The 6,000-nt window shown below is 44.1% G+C and overlaps 1 long non-coding RNA gene across 1 annotated transcript in view; it reads right to left on the bottom strand.

The window, feature by feature from the left end:
* Window positions 1–1,068: 1,068 nt before the first annotated feature.
* The window catches only part of LOC129641801 (uncharacterized), a 44,106-nt gene continuing 39,174 nt past the window's right edge, over window positions 1,069–6,000 (bottom strand). The window contains exons 2-3 of the long non-coding RNA XR_008709447.1: window positions 2,852–2,962; window positions 1,069–1,534 (exon numbers count right to left, since the gene is read on the bottom strand). This is a non-coding gene — a long non-coding RNA (uncharacterized LOC129641801). The remainder of the gene's footprint in view (window positions 1,535–2,851; window positions 2,963–6,000) is intronic.

The following is a 6,000-nucleotide window of genomic DNA, read 5'->3' as shown; positions in this document are numbered from 1 at the left end:
TCTTTGTCGTAGAAAATGCTTAATTATGACCTCACACCTTTTCCTTGTCATCTCAAGCCACAGACACATTTACAAAAACATTGTCCTGTAGAGGATGTTTGAGTAGAGTGATCGAGGCTACATGGAAGCCAGGGTTTGTGCACTGAGTTGTGCTTTGAAGAATAATGGGAGGTAGTGGGAAAAGTTGGGGGAGGAATTGCTGGTGATGCCTGAAACTGTAAGACACAGGTGCTGGCATCAACCATCTCAGGGCAGTGATTTTACAAAGAAGGAGCACTAATAGGTTTGGAAGCTCTCCCAGGATCACCATGGGGCAGTGTTTGAGAGGCACTAGTGGAAGGCACATGGGGATCGGTTACTATTCTTTATATTTAGGTGTATGAGCAAAAATTTCAAGGATAAAAGTTAAAATCCATCTGGGATAAAGGCCTAGCTTTAGTATTTTGAAGTTCTCCAGATGGTGAATCTAACATGAGGATCCCGCAGGATGATGTTCAGATTTGAGTGCCTTCTCCTTAATATTCCTCCATTATGAGAACAAGCTGGGAATCCCCTTGTCAACCACAAATTGGCACTTGCCATGGGTGCTTGCCATCTGCCTCTATAGGGATTAAATCATGTGCTGCTGCAGCTGCTGACCTCCAACACCCCCTGAAAGTAGTTCAGGGTGGAGAGCAGAAATGAGGCATTCTGTGGTCAGGAAAAAAACTGTCAGGACAGGTCTTCAGATGGTTAATTATTTTCAGGTTCTCTATTGTGAAGGAACCCAGTGTGATAGAGGTCCTTCATGTCACTTCCCAGTAACAAGTATTTTATCCAAAGGGAAACTAACCCCATCCTGTGGCCTGAAAGAATTTCACTTTTACTGGATGGATGAGCTTAGCACAGCCTTCATGAACCTTGCAAAAGACTGCAATGACACATCTCTCAAACAGTAGCTTACAGAGCATCGCCCATTCGGATTGGCTTCTGCTCCGTGAAACAACAGGGTCCGAATAGTTCTTTTCAAATGCAGAAAGCAGCTGTCACAGGCCCCAGGGCAAAAACATCTTTATTCAAGCTGTCCATTTTAAAAGCTTTGTGTTCCAATCACACTGAGCACTTTTCTTTGAGCTCATCATTATGTCAAAATGTTGAATGTTCCATTTTCAGGTTGAGGCACAAAATCCTTACCCGTATCCTACAGAGGGGATTCTGTCCCATCTCAGTTAGAACACTGATGGAAACCAAGGATACCGGTGGCTTTGGAAACAGAATCTTTGGTTCTTCTGAGAAACTTCTCGTGATAATCAGATGCACACAGCTCTTCCCAAGTTCCTGGTCAGGTACCTGTCTACACCAAGTAGCCTAGAGAAGCACGGTGATCCCAAGATAGCGAAAGAAACCCTTCCGGTGTCAGGCACCCAGGTTCACTTCCGTGCTCCGACAGCTACTGGGCGCAACCATTCTGACATATGGCTTGAGAGACACACGTTTCTTCACTCAAGAGTTCACCAAGGTCTTTTCTGCTTCTTTAAACGCTTTCTCTCCTACTCTGTGGAGGAACATCAAGGCTTGCGTGTGAGCTTGCCCTGGAACATTAGACAGGGATGGTTTGCATGTCTGTCATATAATTCAGGAGGTGCACCAAGTTACTGGCACGGGTTTCGTACTTGGAAGGAATTAAGTGTGTAATAGCTTGTTCATCTAACTTGCCAGCAACACGTACATTGTCAGACTAGAAAGTAGCCCTTTCCTGTGGCGTGAAAGGGATTCCCTCCAGCTTGTCTGAAAGAACACAAAACTTAACACAGCCTTAATGAAACTCTCCAAAGAGCAGTATGACACAGTGCTTAGACAACAGAAGAGTGGCCTACACTTCCAGGCCGGCTTCCACTCTGTTAAAGAGCAGGGACCTGGGAATTTTTTTCCCAGGGCAAGAAACCACTGGCTACACATGTAATTGGGCTTCCCAGGTGGCACTAATGGTAACAAAACCTGCATGCCAGTGCATACTTCAAGAAAAGCTATGACAAACCTGGAGAGCATATTAAAAAGCAGAGGTATTACTTTGCTGTCAAAGGTCTGTCTAGTCAAAGCTATAGTTTTTCCAGTAGTCATGTATGGATGTGAGAGTTGGAATATAAAGAAAGCTGAGTGCCAAAGAATTGATGCTTTTGAACTGTGGTGTTGGAGAAGACTCTTGAGAGTCCCTTGGACTGCAAGGAGATCAAACCAGACAATCATAAAGGAAATCAGTTCTGAATAGTCATTGGAAGGACTGATACTAAAGCTGAAGCTCCCACTTTGGCCACCTGATGTGAAGATTTGACTCATTGGAAAAGACCCTGATTCTGGGAAAGACTGAAGGCAGGAGGAGAAGGGGATGACAGGGGATGATATGGTTGGATGGCATCACTGACTCAATGGACATGAGTTTGAGCAAGCTCTGGGTGTTGGTGATGGACAGGGAAGCTTGATGTGCTGCAATTCATGGGATTGCAAAGAGTCAGACACAACTGAGTGACTGAACTGAATTGAACTGAATGCAGAAGACATAGGAGACATGGGTTCGATCCCTTGGTTGGGAAGATCCCCTGGAGGAGGCCATGACAACCCACCCCAGTATTCTTGCCTGGAGAATCCCATGGACAGGGGAGCCTGGTAGGCTACAGTCCATAGCATCACAGAGTTGGACACAATTGAAGTGACTTAGCATGCATGCATGCACACGTGTAATGGGAGCAGCATCGTTCTTTACCCAGGTCGTCTGAAAGTCTGTCACTTCTGACCACAAGGATCATGATTCCCTAAACTCAATATCACATAGTAATGAAGACTGGTGTTCAAATCTAGGGGAAAAAAACCTTACCTATATCAAGTCAAGTGATAACATCACTTCCCAGACAGAAGACTGAAGTGCTTGGTGCTGATAACATGGAATGCAAAATAAGTTGATTCTTCTGAGGTTTCCAAGGTGGTGCTAGTGGTAAAGAGACAATGGAGAAGATAAAAGAGACATATTTAGATGGGTTGGGAATATCCCCTGAAGAAGGAAATGGCTTCCTGACATTTGGGTTCACGCACACGAGGCCATTACTTAATTCTCAGAGAGGTTCCTTTCTCCAAGAAAGAATAAAAGTAACCTAGAGAAGACTGAGGTCCAAAGGCCCTGGCAGAAACCCTAAGCATGCCATCCATATGGGTTGACTTCCATCATTGAATGAACACTGGGCACAACCATTCTGACAGCATACTTGGATGAGTCGCATTTATTTGCTCCATTGCCACTTAATGATTCTCAAGAGCCATAGAAGAGACTGTGTATACAGTGTTCTTCTAGGAAAAACAGCGCAGATTTGAGAGTCTTAGATGTCCTGAAAGGGATACTAGAATTATTGCACTAGATTCAGTAAGGCTTCATGGAAACTGCTATTCACCTAACATGGTTGAAGGGAAAAACTGGACCTTAATTTGAGACTAGTGTTCATGTATAGACAGTTTGCCCTTTAGCTAGGAAATGCAGTGGAATGAACTTCAGACCATAGTTACTACCCTGGTAAGGCCTAGAAATGGGCTTTCCTGGGGGCTCTGATGGTAAAGAATCTGCCTGCAATGTAAGAGACCCAGGTTCAATCCCTGGGTTGGGAAGATCCCCTGGAGGAGGAAATGGCAACCCACTCCAGTAATCTTGCCTGGGAAATCCCATGGACAGAGGAGCCTGGTGAGCTATAGTCCATGGACTTGCAAAGAGTTGGACATGACTGAAGGACTAACACATACATAGGAATGTTCAGGGAAAACCGTCACCGTTTTGAAGCTGGATCTAATTTGTTTCTGTGTGAGATAAATTAGCATCAGACAGGAGTTCCCAGAATGAGTTTTAGACACAAGGTCTTTTTTCAGTGTAGCTCAGGTTTACTCACTGAGACAGACCAGCATTGCACATAAGAGCAGCTAGAGCTGTGTTCCTGAGGCTGTTTGAGAACTTTGCTAATCTAGCTATCCAAGGAAGAAAGAAGTGCTTTGCTCTTCAGTTTGCACACAAAGAGTTGATCCCAATGACCTCTCAGACTTGATACTGCTCAGGAGCTAACAGAAGAGACTTTCAGTGCTCAGTGTTCTTCCAGGGAAGATGGTGCAGATGTGAAAGTCCTAAACATCTCGAAAGGCATACTACAGTTATTGCAATAGATTGAGAAAGGCTTCTTGGAAACTGTTGCATAAATACCTTTTTTGATGATAGAAACCAGACCTTATTTTGAGGTGGTCATGTTCAGTTTGCCCTTTAGCTAGAGAGTGCTGTGGGATGAGCTCCTAGCAAGGAATTGTAAACTCTGTTTCTTAGGAGAAAACTCACTTGTTATCCCAGAGGCATTCCTGCACTGAAGAGAAGACAGCAACAATAGTGATTTCCAGGCAGCTTTAAAACCACAGCTCTCTAGCTTTCAAGTGCGGAAAATTGTGTTTTTGTCATCAGACCCCAATTTCAAAGTTGACACACAGCATATCTACCTGCAGTTTCTGACCAGCGAAACGTGACATCTGGGACACATGGAACCCTGACATGAATAAACTTGTGGAGGTAGGGAGGTTTGCATGTGGTGAACTGCATATCCTAGTTACTGCCCTGGTTAGGCCTGGCTGCCTTCAGATCTTCCAAAGGCCTAGGAATGTTCAGGGAAATCCTGCACTGTTTCCAGGCTGCTTCTAAAATCTGTTTTCTGCTTGAGATAGATAGGCATCCTGTGTGAGTTCCCAGAATGAATTGTAAGCACAGAGGTTTTTTGTTTTTGTTTTTGTTTTTGTTTTTCTGGTGCAGTTCGGCTTTACTCACTGAGGCAAAATGGCATTACACATGAGATGTGCAACAGACCACAGCTGGATGTGTGGTCCTGGGACTGTTTGGAAGCTTTGGAAATCTAAGAATCCAAGGGAAAAAAATGCTTTGCCCTTCTCTCCACTCACAAAGTGTTGATCCCAATTACCTCTGGCACTTGATGCTGCTCAGGAGCTAAGAAAAAATACTTTTGGTGCACAGTGTTCTTTCAGGGAAAACATTGCAGATGCAAGAGTCCTAGGATTCCTGAAAGGAATACTAGAGTTATTGCACGAAATTGAGTAAGGCTTCTTGGAAACTACTTTATGAATAACTCTGTTGTCTGGAAAATCTGGACCTTACTATGAGGCTTCTTGTAATGTTTAGATACAGAGTTCTGTGGGATGAGCTCCTAACAAGGAGTTGGAAGCACCGTTTCTTTGGGGAAAAGTCACTTGTATTCGCAGAGGCATTCCTGTACTGAAGAGAATCCAGGCAAGAACAGTGATTTCCAGGAGGCTTTGAGATCCCAACTCTCTACCTTTCAAGTGAGGAAAATGCTTCTTCTGCCATTCAGTTCAGTTCAGTTCAGTTGCTCAGTCATGTCCGACTCTTTGTGACCCCATGGACTTTACAGCACACCAGGCTTCCCTGTCCATCAGCAACTCCTGGAGCTTGCTCAAACTCATGTCCATAGAGTCGGTAATGCCATCCAACCATCTCATCCTCTGTTGCCCCTTCTCCTCCTGCCTTCAATCTTTCCCAGCATCAGGGTCTTTTCCAATGAATCAGTTCTTCACATCGGGTGGCCAAAATACTGGAGCTTCAGCTTCAGCATCAGTTCTTCCAATGAATATTCAGGACTGATTTCCTTTAGGATTGATTGGTTTGATTGACTGCCCTTGCCATTAGGTCCCAATTTTATTTATTTATTTATTTATTTTTAGCTATCCTCTAGTCTTTTCCCGGTGGAGAAGGAAATGGCAACCCACTCCAGTACTCTTGCCTGGAAAATCCCATGGATGGAGGACCCTGGTAGGCTGCAGTCCATGGGGTCGCACAGAGTCGGACACAACTGCAGCACCCTTTTAGTCTTTATTAATCATTTCAGAGCATTGAAAATAAAGGAGAACATATTAATTGTTTTTTGAAAGTAAGTATAACATTGAATCCTCAACCTGACAAAGTACAAAAATGAAATT

Source organism: Bubalus kerabau, chromosome 1, assembly GCF_029407905.1.
Source record: "Bubalus kerabau isolate K-KA32 ecotype Philippines breed swamp buffalo chromosome 1, PCC_UOA_SB_1v2, whole genome shotgun sequence".
Classification (NCBI taxonomy): domain Eukaryota; kingdom Metazoa; phylum Chordata; class Mammalia; order Artiodactyla; family Bovidae; genus Bubalus; species Bubalus kerabau.
Note: the sequence above shows the minus strand (reverse complement) of the source record. Positions and strands in the feature narration are given on the sequence as shown.